This window comes from Molossus molossus, unplaced genomic scaffold, assembly GCF_014108415.1.
Source record: "Molossus molossus isolate mMolMol1 unplaced genomic scaffold, mMolMol1.p scaffold_m16_p_10, whole genome shotgun sequence".
Lineage (NCBI taxonomy): Eukaryota > Metazoa > Chordata > Mammalia > Chiroptera > Molossidae > Molossus > Molossus molossus.
In genome coordinates, this window is record NW_023425345.1 from 83,549,285 (window position 1) to 83,570,685 (window position 21,401).

A 21,401-nucleotide genomic window follows, 5' to 3' on the forward strand; every position below is an offset into this window, starting at 1 on the left:
AAAAACGTTGTGTCTCCAAGACTCCAGGGACATCTATATAATAAGCAACAAATAAGAAATCAATTTTAAAAACAACAGGATACTTTGGAAAAAGTTCATCTGAGCAGGAAAGTGTCCAAGAGCATCATGCTCAGTTCTAGAATGTTGTGTTGTAAATGGGAATTACACTGGATCTTTTTATTTAGTAGTCAGTTTTGACACTGAATATATTTTGAGACCCTTGAGTATCACTTCCCTTTTTTTGGAACAGGTGTCATTATCTAGCATATATTCTAGGGGACAACAATATTGAAAAACAGTGATGCAAACATAAACTAGGCTAAAAAAAAAAAAAGTGAGGGGTTACAAATCAATATATGGCTCTCCTGAATACTCCTGATGTTCTTTTCAATCAATGGCATATGGTAGTTTTCAAAGGAATGCTTACTGGGTTATAATAATTATTTAAATTTTAAAATGCAAATTATCTCTCTGGTGGGTTTTGTTATATTATTAGGTCTGATATTTCCCCAGCAGGCTTACTTATAAAAGAAGAACACATTTTAAGAAGAAGTAGACAAAAATATAACTATGGTTCTACCTTCATCAAATACTGATGAAGGGCCAGGGATGAACCGCCACCAAAGTATGTGCCCTTGACTGAAATTGAACCTGCAACTCATTGGTCTGTGGGCTGGTGCTCTAACTGCTGAGCCAACCGGCCAGGGCTATGTAGTTGTTATTTTAAGCCACTAAGATGTGGAGTGGTTTATAACATGATTATATTGTGGCAATAGATAGTTGCAAGTATGTCATTTATCACCCAATCCAGGAGTTTGGAGAATAAAAGGGGCTCCGATAAATAATTATATTGGAAAAACAGACATAAACTAGTATTGTCCAAGTAAAACTGGGCGTATAACCATTATATAGTATTCAGTATCACTCTTTATCCAAAGTGGGGTGTTTATTTGTTGGTTTATTTTTACTTATATAGATGTTTATATTTTGTTTATTGGGATATAGGAATATGAGAAACCTAGAAAAATAAAACGATAAAATATTTCCACCTTAAAAAATATATGCATTCGGCACTTCCGGTCAAGATGGCAGCGTAGGTAAATGCGGTATCGCGTCCTCCCACAACCACATCAAAGTTACAACTAAACTACAGAACAACCATCATTCAAAACTGCCTGAAATCAAGCTGAATGGAAGTCGTACAACAACGGAACTAAGGGAAAAAAAAGCAGCTATGTCCAGACCCGTAGGACAAGCAGCGGCGCGAGGGGCGGCGGCGCGGCAGCAGCGGCGAGACAGGTTGGTCCCACACCCACGTGTGGCGGATAAAAATCAGGAGGCTCCCACGGCTGGGAAGGTCCTTCCTGAGAACTGAGGGGTCCCCGTCCCACACCAGGTGCCCTGCTCAGGGTTCCAGTGCCAGGAAGAGAATCCCCATAACTTCTGGCTGGAAAAACCAGTGGGAACTGAGGCTCAGGGAGGCTGAGGCGGCTGGAGCCCCAGGCAGCTCCTTAAAGGGCCCGCGCACGGACTTATCGGACTCTCTCCCTCTGAGCTCGGAGGGGAGGCAGCTCGAGGGGCGCCAGAGACATACAGGGAAGAACTGAACTGTTTGGCACTGGAGCGAGCGCTGGAGAGGGGGCTTCCTCGGGGACAAACAAGCTGTCAGAGGCCTTTGTTCCTTTGGTGAGCCCTTCCCGGGGCGGCGGACAGAAGCCATATCTGGGACTCCAGCAACCTGGCTCACACTGGGAGCCCCGCCCTGCTGACTCCCTGAGGCCCCGCCCCACCCCACACAACTTTCAAGCCCACCCAAGCTGTTGCCAGTTGCTTAACCATAGTATTGGCCGGTCTTGGATCCTGCTTCAGGTTTTTCCTAAATTCTTTCAAACGAGCAGCACCGGGTCTCAGTGAGCCCCATATCTCTCATTAAGTAATACACAGAAACAAACACAGGGAGGCAGCCAAAATGAGGATACAAAGAAACAGGTCCCAAATGAAAGAACAGAACAAAACCCCAATAAAAGAACTAAGTGAAAGGGAGATAAGCAACCTAACAGATACTGAGTTCAAAATACTGCTTATAAGGATGCTCAATGAACTTAGTGAGAACCTCAGTGAACTTAGGGAGGGCCTCAAGAGCATAAAAAAGGACCAGTTAGAAATCATGGATACACAGTTAGAATTAAAGGAGGCATTAACTGAAATAAAGAATAATTTTCACAGCTTCAATTATAGAGTATGTAAATCCAAGGAGCAAACCATCGATTTGGAATATAAGGGAGCAGAAAATACCCAATCAGAACAGCAAAAAGAAAAAAGAATCCAAAAAAATGAGGATAGTGTAAGGAGCCTCTGGGACAACTTCAAGCGTGCCAACATTCGCATCTTGGGTGTGCCCGAAGGAGAAGAGAGAGAACAAGAAATCGAAAACCTGTTTGAAACAATAATGGCAGAAAACTTTCCTAACTTGGTGAAGGAAACAGACATACAAGTCCAGGAAGCACAGAGAGTCCCAAACAAGATGAACCCCAAGAGGCACACACCAAGACACATCATCATCAAAATGCAAAAGGTTCAAGACAAAGAGAGAATCTTAAAAGCAGCAAGAGAAAGGCAGCTAGTTACCTACAAGGGAGTACCCATTAGGCTGTCAGCTGATTTCTCAAAAGAAACTTTGCAGGCCAGAAGGGAGTGGCAAGAAATATTCAGAGTGATGAAAACCAAGAACCTACAACCAAAATTACTCTATCTTGCAAAGCTGTCATTTAGAATTGATGGACATATAAAAACTTTCCCAGACAAGAAAAAGTTAAAGGAGTTCATCACTACCAAACCGTTATTATATGAAATGATGAAGGGTCTTTTTGAAGAAAAAGATAAAATGTATGAACAAACAAAATGGCAATGAATGCATATCTATCAACAATGGAATCTACAAACAAAATGAACATATAGAACAGAAACATTCTCATAGATACAGAGAACATTTTGTTGGTTGCCAGTTGGGAATGGGGTTGAGGGAATGGGTGAAAAAGGTGAAAGGATTAAGAAGCACAAATTCATTTCTAGACTGACAAACCTCAAAGGGAATGGGGTTGGGGGGGTGGGAAGAAATAAACCAAAGAACTTATATGCATAACCAATGGACACAGACAATAGTGTGGGAAAAGGTGGGAGGGGGGCGGGAGTGGGGAAGAGGGGGTCAATGGGGGAAAAATGTGGAACATCTGTAATACATTTTACATCCAACAATAAAGATTTGGGGAAAAAAAAAAATATATATATATGCATTCAACGTTCAGCTGTAAATTAAAAAAAAAACAAAAAAAAAAAACACCTCCAAATTATTTACAAAATGAAGACGTTTATAGTCTCACATATAGAGTTAAGGTTGATTGCTTAATGGCTCAAAGTATTATCAAAATAATCATCAAAACCCAAAATAAAATTCAAAACTTTCAAATCAGCTTTTATTATAATATTTTCTGTCTCAATAAATTGCATTATCATTTGTCCAGTTCTCATAACCTTTCCCCTTTTTTCTCTCATTTTCCTCATCAACACTCCTGGTGTCTTAACCTCTGAAATACATACGAAATCTGACTAAATTTCACTAAAGCTACTACTTCCATCTTGATCTAAAGCAACATCCTATCCTGCTGAATTATTGCAATAATCTAATCTGTCTCTGCACTTCAAACCTTGTATCTCTAGAGTCTATTCTTAACTGTAAAGTGATCCTGTTATACTGTAAAGCAGATCATGGTTTTGTTTGTTTGTTTGTTTGTTTGTTTGTTTGTCTTAGAGAGAGAGAGAGAAACATGATCAGCCTGCAACCTGGGTATATGCCCTTCAGGTGTGTGGGGCAACGCTCAACCATCTGAGCCATACAGCTGACAGTTCTCCACTCTGACAAATTCATTGAAAATTACAATGTTCAGACCAGCCAATGTAGCTCAGTGGACTGAGCGTCGTCCCATGCACCGAGAGGTCACTGGTTCGATTCCCAGTCAGGGCACATGCCCAGGTTGCAGGCTCAATCCCCAGTATAGGGCATTCAGGAGGCCGCTGATCGATGTTTCTCTTGCATCCATGTTTCTATCTCCCCTCTCCCCTCCTTTCCATCTAAAAAACAATACAAATATATATATTTATTTATTTATTTTTAATTTAAAATTTATTTTTCTTTATTGATTTGAGAGAGAGAGAGAAAGTGAAAGGGAGAGAGAGATAGAAACATCGATGAGAGTGAACATCAATTGATCGGCCACCTCCTGCATGGCCCACACTGGGGACTGGGCCCACAACCTGGGCGTGTGTCCTGACTGGGAATTGAACCGGCGACCTTGTGGTACATGGGTCAACACTCAACCACTGAGCCACACCAGCCAGACTAAAAATATATATTTTTGAAAAGTCACAATGTTCTAATGCTATTCATTACAGTAGCCACTAACAACAGTAGCCACTACCAGATATTGAGCACCTGGTATATGCCTGGTAAAAACGATGGTATATATTCAAGCATAAAATGCACTCTGGATTTGAAGGGTTAGCATGACTGAAGAAAAACAAAAAGCAAAAACAAACCTCATTAATAGTTTGTAGGTTGATTACATGTTTAGAAGTTAATGTTTTGCATATGTTGGGCTAAATAAGATATATTACTAAAATAATTTGGTTTTATTTTTCTTCATATGGCTACTAGATAATGTACAATAGTATATGTGTCTTGCAGTGTATTTCTGTTGATATGGCCTCTATTAGCACTCTGGGGTCATCTGAGGTCATCTCTTACTATGCTCCTCCCACTTGTTCATTGCACTCCAATCACCCTTTTGTCACAGAAACACCAGGCATGAACCTACTTGGTAATTTTTATGGGTAATCTTAAGTCGTATGTAAATAAATATCATTTGAAATCTTTTTAAGAACTACAAAATTATTACTATAAAATAAAGTAAAATGTAAATGTTTATTAGAATATAAAAGAAATCACAATAAATTATAAGTATATACAAGCTAAAAAATACTACAGCCCTGGCCGATTTGGCTCAGCAGTTGGAGCTTCGGCCTGTGGACCAGAGAGTCCTGGGGTCCTGGGTTTGGTTCCCGCTAGGGGCATGTACCAAAAAAAAAATATATATATATACTACATCATCTAGAGCAATCACATGATATTACAGGCACTACAATTCATACCATTACATGGTCTCTGGCCCTTCACCTGTAGGTCACAACTCCTGTAGTATCCATTCTGTGGGCAATAGAATTATTTTTGGAAATCATTCCTATGTTGGGATGGCTAGCCATGATATAATCATACATGTAAGTGACTGAAAATTATATACAAATATCCCACCAAATGCATATCATACATAATCATACTAAATGTATCCCTAGTTCAATTTCTTTTTATCTGGTTTTCCAAAAATGCCTGTGGTACTTGGATACCAACCTACAAAAATTGGAGTATAATGGAGGGGAATTTGAAGTTAGGAGAGAGTAACCTTACCCAATTGAAGCTAAAAAGAAAAAATAATTCTAATTTCTCAAATATTTATAAAACATGACGATATGATCTTATTGCTACCCTCATAGTAAATACTCCCATGAGACCTTGGATTGGTAATGCACTCCCCTCCTCCATATCTCCTCAGATATCACCTTTCTAATGAGGCTTACCCTGGCCCATCTCCTTAGAATCACTACCATCCACAGCTTTCTCGATATTCTGATTTACTTTTTCCATATACCTCTGATTACTATAAAATTTGCTTTACTATGTATTTCTTGGTTGGTTGATCTTCTCTAATATCACAGCTATGTAAATGTCATGAGAACAGGGATTTTATAATATTTTTTTCCCTGATGCATTTCTAATGCTTTGAATCATGCCTACAGCAGAGTAAATACTGAATAAATGTGCATTCAGTGAATAATGAAGCCAGAGCCTTTTATCTTTCTGCTCTGCCAAACTCTCTGGTCTTCAGATTTTTCTCTCAGGTGTGCAAGGTACTGCAGCTGACATCCTTTCTTCAGACAGCTTCCTACCCAAGAAGGACAGGAAGCTTTCCTTCTTGGTTCTCCTTGGTATTTATTAAGTTTGGTTTTAACGTTCATTTTCTTCATCATGCTTTCTTGTCACTAATTGTGTTTTTTTCCAATTTATCATTGTGTCTTGAATGCCAGAATTGTTTCTCTCTCTCTCTCTTTCTTTTTCTATGAGCATAGGTACTAATATATATATTTTTTCTTTTAGGCCTATTTAGCTGTCCTGTCTATATTTATATGCCAGGCTTCAATTGCAATAATATTAAAGATTTTGCAATTTGTGGTTGAACTTCCCCTGTAACTCTTAAGATGCTTAAGGGATGGTTTTGTATTTTGCTTAAGTTGCTTAAGGGATGGTTTGGTATAATTTATAGATAAATAAGACAATATTTCTTTGTGGGAATTTTTTTGAGATGTATAGTTTCACTGCATTCTGATAAGAGAATGTCAACTATTCCTATTTTTAAAATATATTGGAGTTTTTGTGGCCTAATAAATGGAAGTCTATCATGAATGATCCATCCATCTTTACATGTTGCTGCATTTTGTTAAAAAAACAAACAAACAGACCAAAAAATAATTTATTCCACACGGACATATTGAGAAGCTAGAGGCAGGTTAGGCAGTAAGGGACGAGACAATGTGAAGGAAAGGCTGAGACACGTGGAGAGGTTTGTGAGGACATGGAGCTCAGCACACAGGCAGTATGCTTTAACCCAGTACATAGTAGATCTGGAGGTTATTCAGACTCTACCAATTTCAAAATGAAACTAAAGTCAACATAAAAAATTGTGCCTCCAAGGGCAGACACTCCCAGATTCCATTAACACTGCTGACTTATAGAACTGAAAAGCTTATCTTGATTGCAACTTAGAAATTCCTGGAAGGAACACAGGTCAGTTACATAACAAAAATACCTGGAAAGGCTGGTTTCAGGCAAGAGGGGAACAGCAATTGGTTGTATAGCTCCTTTCTCTGGGACCCTGGTGGGTTTGCAAATGAATCTTATTTACTGTTAAAGAATATAGTGCTGGTGAGACACCTATTCTAATTAATATACCTAGTGGCTTCTGGGAGCAAGACAACAGGATTGCTGAATGAATTCTGCTATGAAACTATGGTGTGTTTCTATTGCAGAGAGCCAGGTTACCTTAAAAAGGATTATAGAAAACCAAAATTGGATTTCGAAAAGAAACCAAAAGTAAGTATAGGGTTGTTCCAAAGGTGGTTCCCCCACTTCCTCACTAATAGTCTGGGAGAAGTTGAAATTAACATAAAAAGGGTAGCCACTAAGGCCCCTAGAGATACCCAGGGCTACTTTATTTGTTCTTAACTACACGCAACTAAGTTGTTTCTTCTCTGGGAGTAAAGCTTCTGTACTAATGTCAGAAAAAGCTAATCAACAGCCATTTTAAAATTAGAACCTGTCCACTTCCAACTAGGCAATGTTATGGGACAAAATATATCTTTGCTAATTAAACATGGCCCAATTCACCAGATAGGGAGAGCTTTTTAAAATCAGTGATGCTCACTTACCCTTTTTCCAGAAGGGTAATATGAATTTAGAGCTAGATAACCTAGGGCTAAACCCAGTTAGGTGGGAAAAAATAAGATTTAAAATGTATGGACGGACTTTGGTAAGGCAGAATTCCTTGAAAGGACCAATTGGAGGCTAGCAAGGCATGTATCTACTCCTAGACCAAGGAGCCTCAACAGCAACCCACTTGGGTCCCCTCCCTACTGCAGGGAGTCTATCTATTTTTATTTTATATTTTGGTACATGCCCCTAGCGGGAACTGAACCAGGGACTCTCTGGTCCACAGGCTGACGCTCCAAGCGCTGAGCCAAACCAGGTGAGTCTGTCTATTTTTCTACTAAACTTTACTTTTGCTTGCCCCTTTGTCGGTGAACTTATTCTTCAATTTTGCGAGACAGTGAACCCTGATCCAATCACCACTGCTTGGTTTCACTATTACTTCCATTAAGCTATTCATTCAAAAAAAAAAAAAAAAGTCTACCTAAAACTAGGTATCACTAAAGCAGATGAAACTGTAAAAATAGTCATCATTGAAAAATGAAAATATTTTAGCTCTGGCTGGTTTGGCTCAGCGGTTAGAATGTGGGCAGGCAGACCAAAGGGTCTCAGATTTGATTCCAGTCAAGGGCACATGCCTTGGTTGCAGTTTGATCCCTGGCCCCTGTTGGGGTTGTGTGGGAGGCAACCAATCCGTGTGTCTCTTTCACAGTGATGTTTCTCCCTCTCTCTCCCTCCCACTTTATCTGAAAATGAATGCAAAAGTGTCCTTGGGTGATAATTTAAAAAAATAAAAATATTTAATGGCACTATAAATAATAACTCATTTGATAGTATATTATAAATAAAAAGTACGAAATTAAGAGGTTTCTTCCATCACTTAGCAATACAAAGAAGAAAAATAATGTGAATAAGTTACAAAAAATTTTCACAATATTCTTCAGCAAATGTGATATAAGTAAAATCTCATTTAACATGTAGCTATAAACAGTAAGTATGAGTGTGTAATGGTTTTGATGTAGCTGATTCAGTGAAAGTTTAGTCCAAAGGATAAACTGGGAAAGGAACCACTGAGGTGTCTTATTTCTCATAAAGAGTAAATTGTTTATCATGAAAATGTTAGGTTATCACTAGTATAATTAAGAGTTTATAATAATACCAAGATAGTGTTCTCTCTATGTATATTTTATGTAAAATTTCCTCAAATAAAGGAATAAAAATTATTTCAGTAAGCCAAATTTTAAGATTTAAATGAAAAAATAGAAAAATCAATTTTTCTATAACCTTAAATATGATCTAATTTCTCAGTCTTTGTGATACAGCTCTTTATAAATACTATACTATGTCTTATCTATTTCTGAAAAGGCAAAGGCAACACAAAGAATCTTTCTGTAGTTATTTTTAGCAACAGGTCAGAGTTTCTCTGAATTACCACTGCTTTAAAATGTGATTTCAGGATCTACTCGATTTGTAGGTGACACAGATCTCAAGGATTTTGAACTTGAGTGCATTGTGATTATTTTTCTTTCCTTGACACAATTGCAAGAAAAGTCTGCTCCTTCTAAAACACTTCTGTAGAAAGGGCGCTGACTGGCTACAGCTTTATATACAGCATGGTTTTCCCTGTGGGAGATGAATAATAATTGTTTTGTTTCCAGAGCACCACAGAGTAATATGAAATTTGCAGAGAATAGTAAACAGAACCTAGGCTTAGCTCCTGCCTCTGAATCATCAGTCAGATCAAATGAGCACTGGATGTTGTACAAAGTGAATGCAATGTTAACTCTCTGTACTTGAAATGAAAATATTTCACCTGCTAATATTTTTCAAAATGACTTTTGAAAGAGATGCTTTGATTGATGCTACTCTATTCACTATACATTACAGAAAATTGTTATTTATTAACAAGACTTTCTGTTGATATTTTACTCTAAGGTTTGATCTCTGATTAAAATAGCATACTTGAATTTACATTTTAAATACATATAAGTGGTTCATGGAATCTTAAAAATATATTTTATTGTTGACAGAAGAGTGTTTCAAAATCCAGTCCTCAGTGTATGCTATGGATACGTATGATCGAGAGGTTGTTGAATCCACTTAATTTCTAGGGTTGAATTTCAGTTAAGATTCTTAGGTTTGAGACTGGAATCAAGCTTTTATTCTCTCTGTGACCTCACAAAATTACTAGATATTGAATATCATGAGGCTAATAACTGACCCTATCTGTTATGAAAGTTAAAAAAGGTAGCTAGAGCAAAACTCCTTACACTGTGCCAGACACTTAATGAATGTTAATAAATGATAGATATTAGTAATAAAAGTGAATTTATCACATAGTGAAAATAATCCGGTCCAAGAAATGCTGAACTCTAGTGAAAAACAAAACAAAACAAAACTACTATTTAATCACTCTGTAACCTTGGGAAAAACACATAAAATCTCTGAATTCATTTTCATATTCACAAAATAAAGGCTTGTATAAACTTCTTGTATATCAAATAAAACTGACATAAAGACAAAGTATGATAATATATATGATTATACTATATAGTCAGATGGTCTTTTATTTAAGGGTCTATTTATTTTATGATCTCCCTTCACACACAAATTCCTCTAAAATCATAAAATTAGTTGATGCTTTCTACATGAGTCCATATTTAAAATAAATGGAAACTCATATTCAAACTGCTTTTAATCATGTGCAGAATTTGCATGTACATAAATATTTTTCACACTTTCATTTTAGAAATGTGCTTTTCAATGTTGTTTTACCTCATTCCTAGTAGTTAACTATCAACCATGTATTTAAAATAGTTGACTTCTCCAACTATTCACCACAAGTGCCATATTTCTTATCCCTTTGGGCTACCCTGGTTATAAAATTCAGCATAGAAACAGAATGAAATTAGGTGTACAGCTCAAGAAGCTATTTTGGTCACCATATCTCCCAGGAACAACTTGATATAGATTTGTAATCCATCTTTAAAATTGATGAACCTTAGGGACTAGAATGGAAATGAAATATTTAAGCCTTCAAACTTGATTTAAATATCCAAGTAGAATTTAGAGGGCTAGCTTGGAGGAAATAAAGAAAAAAGAAAAGAAGAAAAGAATTGGTTTTCTGTCTGATTTTTATTGCCTCAAAGACACTTTAACTTTTGCATGCTGGACCAAAATATATATCACTGGCATATGAACTTCTATTTCCACTCAGTATTGCTGAGAAACACAGAAGTCAATTGAACTGAATGCATCCTTTTGTATACTCCCAAGTGCTCCAATTTCTTTCACAGTCCACTGGGTGTGTGTGTGTGTGTGTGTGTGTGTGTGTGTGTGTGAATTTAAGAGGTGATTGGCAGCCCAGCTATAGCCCTGGAGATTAACAGTATGTACTTGCAATATGCCTCTAAAATAGGATAAGTTGCCAGATTTAATGGTACTTAATTATAGAGTATGAGTCAATTTTATGCCAAGCTGAAAATATTTGGGGATGAGATCTATAGAAAATAAAGACTGTATTACCTACATTTGTGATCTAAAGGATATACAAAATCTCATTTTATGGAATTGAAGAAACAGCTACTATTTGACAGTAGATGATTCCTCGGTGAATGGGGGCTGGAGGTAGGGGATTCTCTATAGTGTTTCCACACATTTTATGCCAGTTTTGCGCCAGGCTATCTGTTCAAGGATGTTTGTAAAGTAAACAGCCTAAGAGAATAGAAACAGCGTGTCCCGGTGAGTCAGTGCACACATTTGTTTCCTGATCAGGACAATAGATAAATGTTTTCCTCCCTCCTTAGTGGACAGGGGCAAACCTAAACTCAGATTCCCAAAGCTGTGACTCAGACCCATTAGGATTTGGGGCCAAACGTAACTGATGCAGACTTGGAGCTCATGGGAATGCGAAGTTGTAAGTCACACCATCCTTTGTCTCTGTCCCAGGGATCTCTGGCCTTCTGTCAGTACCTACGAAACTGTGACAGGTAACTTCTTAGCTTAGAAGTAGGATAAAATCTCAGACTTCATTTTTGGCAAATTGGCTGTGATCCAACAGTTATTTATTGAGAATTTAATGTGCAAGTGACTGTGTTCATTGTGGTATGCAGAGAAATACAAGGTTATGTGGGCCACCTCCTAAAGGTATTTACAATTGGCATAAGTAATGCCCAAAATAGTGTAACTCAGAGTAAGGAATTATTTACACTGACACAACACCAAAGAAATCGAAAAACCAAAACAAACACTTAAGATAAACAACCACCATCACTGACAAGTTATATTTTGGTAGGTGCCAAATGGGTTGTATAGGGGTAAAGAAGTACCCAGACTAATGAAGTTGCAGTAGTTCTTAACCTGTTTCTGTAACAACAATCATGACTTAATTGGACATTATGTGGAGTGCTATGCCTAAGTATGATACTTAAAAGTCAATTTCGGACAGATCAAGAAATAGATGGTAGACAAAAAAAAGAAGATGGATCTTGTATCTGTCAGGAGTCAACCTCTAGGAAACACACACACATACATGCTCACAGTCAAGGATTTATTGCAGGAAATTAGCTTACACATTTCGCAGGGTAAGGACCTATTTCAACATCCCTGCAAGGCTGTCTCCACTGCTCATGCTGGAGCCTGAGGTCCAGCAGGCGGCGTGAGGAAGGGAAGTTCATGAGCAGGCTGGAATCTCATGCCTGTGAGCTGGAATCCCCTGAGGTCTGTTTGAATCCTGTATCCATTCTTTTGCCTCTGACTTAGATGATAAAGACATCCTATAGAAGCCTCAGAGCCAAATACATATACCTGGTCCAAACGCTCCTTCGTGCCAACGAGGTGAGTTAGCAGTTGATCAATAATGGTACAAAATGATTACTACTTCCCTTTCATTCTCCAAAATCTTGTAAGAATCCCTCTTATAGCACACCTTAATAGGTAGCACAGGAGAAAGAGAATTCTGGGTGGTAGTTCAGTCTAGTCCAGTTGACACATTACAAAGTAATCATAGACCATGACATATAGATATTAAAATGTCTTTAAAGATTTTTATTTATTTTCTAAAATTAATACTACAGAAATTGCTGACAATTCTTACTTTATGTAAAAATGCACAAACTCATCTGAAAAATAATGTTGAATTTTGAAGAGCAGCTAGTTGCATTGAAAACATTTACTATTCTGTCACTGACAGTTTACCAAGTATGTGCTTCACTACACTCTAAAGTTTATCATCTTTTTCCCATACTGCAGAGAAAAAAGCATATTTTTCTTTAATATATTAAACACATACTCAAGTAATAAATTTACCAAAAAAATATAATAAATCACCTTTGAATATATATAAAGGTGATTTATTATATTAAAGTGACAAGAAGAACCCAATAAAGGTTGTCTTGTTAGCTCATCTAATTCAGCTTGGTCACCTGGCTTGGACCGTTCAGAAACAAAGCTGTATCAGCCCATTTTACTACCTTGAAGAAGGACCTTGACTTAGCACTTAATTGTGCAGGCAAGTCTCTAGAAGGTAAAGGAAGCACAACATTGTCAAAAGTCTTCAGAAGTTGATTTTTATTTCCATCTATTCTAGATGATAGAGACTTCTTTTTGTGCCTCCAGAAACTGAATGTGAAGACAGTGCCCCCAGTTTCAGCATATTTAACTCAGCTTTCCCTAAGCCTGAAATGGATAAAGCATTAATAAATACCAAACTCTCTGTCTCAGACCTGCCTGGAACAAATTTTAATAAATTACATTTTATGCTGCAATGCAAGCATTGAGCTGCCATAGTCATGATTAATAGCACAGTATTCTTATAAAAGAACAACAGCTTTAAAAGAAAAAAATTTTGTTGTACAGTGCTATCATATCAATATTAAAAAATATATAATATAGTTGTAAGAAAACAACACATAACATTTTTATTGTTAAACTGTACATTATTATGCTGTTTTTCAACTCTTTACCAGATTTTGAAGTATAATAGTAATAATTGTCATGAAAATTTGAAAAATAATTTGTAAAACATGAAGTGGAATTACTATTATTTTGGTGTGAGACTTTAAGAGACTAGTCATAAAAACTTATTTGAATAGAAGATTCTTAATTAAAATTATACTTTTTGCTTGAGTATAGATACTACCAAACAAATAGATAAGAAAAACTATAAAGCCACCAGTAATTTTAATATTTTTAGTAGTTTTTATTGATTTCAGAGGCAGTGTGGAAGGGAGAGAAAAAGAAACATCAATGAGAGAGAACATCGATTGGCCACCCCCTGCCCTCCCTCTACTGGGGAGTGAGCCTGAAGGCCCGGCATGTGCCCTGACTGGGAATCTCATAGATGATCTCTCAGTGCATAGGACCACACTCAAACAACTGAGCCACACCTGTCAAGGCAATATTCTTAATGAATGTCTTTAGTAACATTTAAACACAGCTTCTAAAATTTAATTTCTGTGTTTTAAATAATTCAGTTTTTTGTGTTTTTTTTTTATCCTCACCCGAGGACATTTTTGCATTTTGTGTTCAGACAGAGCGGGAGAGAGAGAGAGGAAGAGAGAGAGAGAAACATCGATGTGAAAGGGACACATCGAGCGGCTGCCACCCGCACGACTAACCAGGGCCGGGGACAAACTGCAACCGAGGTACATGCCCTTAGCGGGAACCGAACCCGGGTCTCTCTGTACCGCAGGCCGACGCTCTAACCGCTGAGCCAAACCGGCCAGGGCTAAATAATTCAGTTTTTATTGAAATAATTTTTAAATCTTTTCAAGTCAAAATTGACTTCTCCATTCAGTGGGGGTAAAATATATATTTTCTCAATAGCTGCTCCAGAATTCTTCACTGAACGCGAACTGTGTTTGTTTAGGAAACTGTACTGAAGAAAGAAGGGTTCAGCTCTTAGGTCTTAGGTAATAGACTGTGTGAGCCAAGGAGAAGGGAAATAGTTACACGTTACAGATGAGCAGGAAGTGGAAGTAGGGAAAGCAGGAAAAAGAGAGAGGAAGACAACAAGAGAGAGTGATCAAGTAATGTCATGCTTCACCAAAGTTTGAGCTGCAAAAATGGCTGGGGAACTTTTAGCCAGATACCCAGTATTGATCCTGAAGTGATTTAATTGCAAAGAGAAAAAGTTCTCATATTCCTTAATCTCCTAAAGTGAGGAAAACGCTCCTCTAAAAACAAACAAAAAAACTCTAGGAATTCATCATCTTGATTCTTTTCTTTGGCTTATTTGCTACCCTCATGTCAAAGCAGCAGTGGCTTTCAAATTGTATCCTTCGTCACACTTGCCTGGGCAACTTCTTAAAACAGAATTGTGGGAATCACTACCGGAGGTTTTGATTGAGGAAATTTAGAGTGTGGCCTAACACTGCGCTTAGCGGACCACATTTGAGAATTGCTGCTCTGAAGGAGAGTGTGATTAGGTAGGTCTCATTTTCCTGCTACCACCTTCACTCGGGCATCATCACTCACCTGGACAAGAGCTTCCTGCTTGATCTGTCTACTAGCCCTCTATTCAGTAGCCAGAATAATCTTTCGAAAAATATAAATATGATTGGGTAAATAAAATTTCCAGAAAAGGGCTCCTCCATCCACTTTATGTAAAATGAAATGAATTCCTTTTCTCTTACATTCGACTCCCCAAATATACATGGCTTTATATTTTAAGGGTACATAGCACTAGCTCGTGTTTTCTTATTTAATATGTGTTATTTATGAATCATTCAATTTGTGACAATCTTATCCCTGCTCCTAAATAGTGCATGGCCGATATTGTAGATTTTATTTGCTGTAAGAACAAGTAAAATTTCATATGTATGTCAAGTGGGGGGTATTGCTGTTTTGTAGACATTAAAGAGCTGAATTCTATATCTAGGTAAACATAGTAAGATAGAAATGACGTCGTTGAGGTGAGAAAACAACTCCTAAACTGTTTAATTCCTTGGAATATGAACTCAGAAGTAAAGACTATAAGAATGCTATTTTTCTTTCCCCATATTTAGGACTTTGAATACCTTTTGAGATTTGGATTTTTCACAGATGATTGAATGGATATTAAATCAATAGTCTCTAGAGCTAAAGGAAAGAGTAACACCAACTTTGGAAACAGATATAATTAAACTTGACTCTTCTTTGATAACCTAAACATTCACATACAATGGGATTAGTAACTGATGACTATGTTGGAAGGTATGTTTGCACTGCATTATGTTTTATTTTTATTTTTTTAATCCTCACCCGAAGATTTTTTCCCCCATTAATCTTCAGATAGAGTGGGAGGGAAGGTGAGAGAGAGAGAGAGAGAGAGAGAGAGAGAGAGAGAGAGAGACTGATGTGGGAGAGACACTCTGATTGGTTGCCTCCCTCATGACCCCGACCAGGGTTGGGGACAAATCACAACCCCTGACTGGAATTGAACCCTTCACTTCCTGGTGCACAGGCTGCCGACAATCTAACTGCTGAGCCAAACCGGCCAGGGCTTCACTATTTATTTTAGAATTTGGCATGCCAAATAATCCTTGAAAACTTGATTTGGTTCTTAAATTCACAAGATGTCTGTTGAGTTTATATATTGTTAAAAGTGTGTTTGGCTCTGGCCAGTTTGGCTCAGGGTTAGAGCATCAGCCTGTGGACCAAAGACTGGCAGGTTCGATTCTGGTCAAGGGCACGTACCTCAGTTATGGTTCATCCTCGGCCCTGTTTGGGGTCACACAAGAGGCAGCCAATCAATGTGTCTTTCTTGAATGGTAGTTTCTTTCCCTCTTCCCTCTCTTTCTCCCCTCCCTTTCCACTATTTGAAAAAAATATCCTCGGGTGAGGATTCAAAAAAGAAAGTAGGTGTCTATGTATAAACATATAGGTATACACATATACACATGGACACACACACCCACACCCAAACGCGCACACACCACACTCCAGAACTTGATTCGACTGTATTGGATATTTATAAACAGATTGGTGCATCTGTATGAGAGGTGTGACAAAAAGGGCAGTAATATAATCTGAATTTAATTTCCTCCCCAATAGTTATTTGTTTTAATTATCACCATATTTTAAGAACTTTATTTGTGATTCTGGCTTTTAAAATTATTTTGCTTAAGTTCCCTGGTTATTTTCAAATTTTCCATGGAACTACAGAATGCAAGAATTTCTATTTCATTTACATTCTTACTCATCATTCTGTCATTTTCTATCTTTGAGACTTCAGACCACATACTGTCTTCTCTGGGCTTCAGTTTCTCCATCCATAAAATGGGGATAATAATACTATCTCTATCACAGGTTACTTTGGGGAGTTGATTAGTGATTACATGTAAGCTACCTGACTGATGATAAATTCTCAATAAATGTTAATGTCAATTTATTTTAAATTAGTAGTAGTATTCAATGCCATGCTTCCCTAGATTAGATTGTTTACTGCCAACCAGAAGCCATTATTAAAAAGAGGAGGAGGATAAAAGGTAGTCAAAAGATAAATGAAAATGATGGTGACACAAAGCTGAACACTTTCTCTAGCAGGGAGAAGTTTATGCAGCTGGAACGCAGGGACCGCAGATGTGGGCGCTGGCTCGGCAGTGAGTGGTTTTGGAAATTGGAGCTGTCTGGCACCCAGTCACTGATTCTGGAGACTAGAACATGGAACCAAAGTACAATTGACTGAGCACCTGCTACATAACAGGTAATGACATTCATGTTGTCTTATTTTAGGGTTGTCAGAGCTTCTGTTTTTTTTCAGATTATAAAGGAAAAGACACAGACATTGGGTAACTTCTAGAATGTTACACAATTTTAAATCACAGTGTCAGAATTCAATCTATGTTTTGTCTAAATAGCCTCTTCTCTCGTATGTTTCCTTTTGATGTTAGTAAGCAATGAATTCTCAAGAGTTACTGACATACAAATTCAATCTGTCTACCATGTGGAGGCTGCCTTCGTTTTACATCAAAACCAAAACCCTCCTTTTGGGGAATGTGGCTTCCTGGAGCCAAGGGTAATAAGATGAGGACAGAGGTGACTAGGATCTTTGTGGGACAGAGTAAAAAGGGAAGTGTACTGGGGGTAACAACAAGAAATGTCTAGATTTTAATATGGACACTCTAGATCTGACGTCATTACCAAGAGGAATGACCTTGGCCCCTCTCTAAACTAAAAATCTTCATGTTCAGCTAAGCCAAGTCCACACTGGAACCCTGAAAAGCCAGAGAGGTTAAACATGTGTCTGCAACACACTAAAGCTACTTAGTATGTTTTGCTCAGTGGTTAGAGCGTCGACCTGTGGACCAGAGAGTCCCAGGTTCGGTTCCCACTAGAGGCATGTACCTTGGTTGCAGTTTGTCCCCGGCCCCGGTTGGGGTCGTGTGGGTGGCAACCACTCGATGTTTCACTCTCTCTTTCTTCCTCCCTCTCTCCCTCCCATCTGAAGATAAATGCAAAAATGTCCTTGGGTGAAGATAAAAAAAAAAGAATAAATATCAGATCCAAAATGTCTCTCAGAGATCAGCTAGTTCACTTGGAAGACTTGTTAAGTAAAACACACATCACTTACCAGCCCTCAACGCCAGAGCCTCTGCTTCATTACGTCTCACATTGAATGAGAACATCTGCATCTCTAACCACTTCTGAGATAATGCTGATGCTGTTGATCTCAGGTTGTACTTTGAGAATCACTGCTGTGATCCAAAAAACTCATTTTATATGGGAATTAACTGAGGCCCAGACGAGAGTGTGCCCAAAGTCGCACAGTAAGTGATCTTGGAAAAGTCAAAAGAAGGAAGGACCATGAGATTTATATAAAGAAATTATACAAATTCAGTCTTGTAATAGTGTGGTTAATTCAGTCTTATGACAGCTTGGCTGTGGCCTTCTCCAAGGTCAATGTTATTTGGTGTTACAGCGACAGTGGTATCCAGACTCTTTTGGACTAAGTTAACCATCAGGAAAAGGAATCAACTTCCTGTAAGTGATGCCATCTTCTTGTAAATACCAACAATTCTTTTGAACCTTATTAGAACAAATCCTATTAGTCCATTTGAAAGATGTAATAAAAATAGATGAAACCAATTTTTGTCTGAAATGCATTAGAAAAAGTTGGGCTATTTAATCATGCAGTAGATGTTATGTTCTCAAGGGAAAATTGGCTTTATTTCCCAGGCCAAATCAGGTAGACTGGGTTTGGTTGGCAAGAGTACAATTTTGAAAATTATTTGGATGCTAAGATGGGACTTAGAGAAAAAGATAACTATCTGCCCCGAATGATGAAGAGACAAGGAAGACCAATTAGCATACATTATCAAATTCTGTGATGTTTTTGTCATTTGTGATGTCTTTTTCACATTTTCATATGAAAAATATTTACATTGTTCTAAATTTGCTTAAAGTTTATGCTTGTAATTATGACTGTGGAAACATTTTTCATCACATATTTTTCAAATATTGTTTGATCCACCAGATAATTAATATTCCAAAATTCTACTGAACTACTTAATTTTTTGTGTGACTATTTATGTAACACAAACTGAAATCTCATGATTCTCATTTGACAAATAACTGATGCTAAATCATCATTTTGAAAAGCTGTAAGAATTAATGTGCACAATAATGCTAATCAACTGTGTCTCTGATGGTGGTATAATTTTGAGTAATATACTAGAAATATCTAGAAATATCTAGAAAACTCAGAAAATGAAAATGTGAAGGGCATTAACTCTAAAGGGCTATGCATTAGTTTTCTACTGCTACTTAACAAATTACCACATATTTAGCATCTTACACAAAACACATGTATTATCTCATAGTTTCTGTAGATCAGGAGTCTGTGTACAGGTCAGCTGACTCAAACCAAGCCCAATTCATTATCCAGACCTGCACTCTCCTCCGAGTCTTTCCGCCATCTTCCAAACTCATTAGTTGTTAGTAGAATTCAGTTACTCAGAGCTGTAGGACTAAGGTCTTTATTTTCATTTTAGAGTGATAGGATCTTTATCAGGTCAGTGCCTAGTGAAATGGACCTCTCACAATAGAGCATATTACTTTTATGAAACCAGCAAGAGAATCTATCTCATGCTTTAAATCTCTACCTTCAAGTTTGGTTGGTGTGACTCAGTGATTGAACATCAACCCATGTACCAAGAAGTTGCCCGTTCAGATTGTGGGCCAAACACCCAGTGCGGGGCATGCAGGAGGTGGCCAATCGGTGTTCTCTCTCACTGATGTTTCTATCTCTCTCTCCCTCTCACTTCCTCTCTCTCTCTCAAATCAACAAAGGAAAAAAATTTACATTTCTACCTTCAAAAAACAAGGTCATACAAATGGCCAAGAAACATGAAAAATGCTCTACATCACTAATCATAAGAGAGATGCAAATTAAAATGACAATGAGGTACCCCATCATACCTGCCAGAATGGCTACCATCAACAAAACAACCAAAGACAAGTGTTGGCAAGGATGTTGAGAAAAGGGAACCTTAGTACACTGCTGGTGGAAACGCAGACTGGTGCAGCCACTATGGAAAACAGTATGGAATCCCCCGCCCCCAAATTAAAAGTAGAGCTACCATTAGACCCAGTGATCCCTCTTCTGGAAATATAACCTACGAACTCTGAAAGCCAATCAGAAAAAAATATTTGCGCCATGTTCATAGCAACACTATTTACAATAGCTCAGATCTGGAAACAGCTCAAGTGTCCATCAGTAGACAAATGGATTAAAAAGCTGTGGTACATGTACACAATGGAGTACTATGCAGCTGTAAGAAAGAAAAATCTCTTAGCCTTTCTTTTGAGATAGCATGGAGGGAAATGGAGAGTATTATGTTAAGTAAAATAAGCCAGTCAGAGAAAGACAAATATCACATGATCTCACTTATATGTGGAATCTAATGAACAAAATAAACAGAACAAAATAGATCCAGATCCATGGTACATGGAGAACAGACTGAGGAGTCTCAGAAAGAAAGGGGGAGGGAGGGCAGGAAGAGATTAACCAAAGAATTTATAGGCATATGGGCATAACCAATGGAAATACAATAGTGCGGTGAAGGCCTGGGTGGAGGTGGTCAATGGGGAGAAAAAGGAGGACATCTATAATACTCTCAACAATAAAGATAATTAAAACAACAACAACAACAAGGCCCAATGCCTTTTAAAGACTTATCTGGGCTCCTCCAGCGCCCCAGCCCCTGCGGGGAGCGGGGGATGAGCAGAGATCCCACGCTGGGGATCCCGGCATGGCTGCTCCCTGGAAGGGCACCCTCCTGCTGCGCCCGGCAGAGAGAGCGCTGCTGCAAGCTGTCCAGGGCAGGTGGGAGCCGGAGAAGTAAGCTACCTAAGTTAAACCATAAGGGCAGGATGGTCCTGATGATGCGGAGTCTCAAGGGGGAGGCGGTCCTGTACGTGTCCGACAGCACCCTGCCCCCAGCTTCCTCAACTACGAGCTGCAGGCTGCCACCTGCGACCAGGACGTGGTGCTGGTTCCCACGCACTTCCAGTGCCCTGAGGGGATCGGGTGTACGCGCACCCATCGCACCAGGACAGCGAGTTTGGCATAAGCATGTATTTTGACAAAATGGCCCAGTGACCCCCAATCAGTGACATTGCTTATTCTGACAGCCTGGAGACGAGTCACACGCACACTTATGCCCCAGAAGATGCGTCTCAAGAGGCGGAATCCATGCTTTGGACCACACTTACTAGTCTTCCAAAACTGCTACTTGAAATTCTTTTCGATGGTTGAACACACTCATTTCCATTAATCTTTGAAGGTGATGGCAGTCTGTTGCGAACCCAGCTGCTTCTACCTGGCTGC

The 21,401-nt window shown here is 38.3% G+C and overlaps 1 pseudogene; it reads left to right on the forward strand.

The window, feature by feature from the left end:
• Positions 1–1,234: 1,234 nt before the first annotated feature.
• Positions 1,235–21,329, forward strand: LOC118623792 (annotated as a pseudogene).
• The last annotated feature ends 72 nt before the right edge of the window (positions 21,330–21,401 follow it).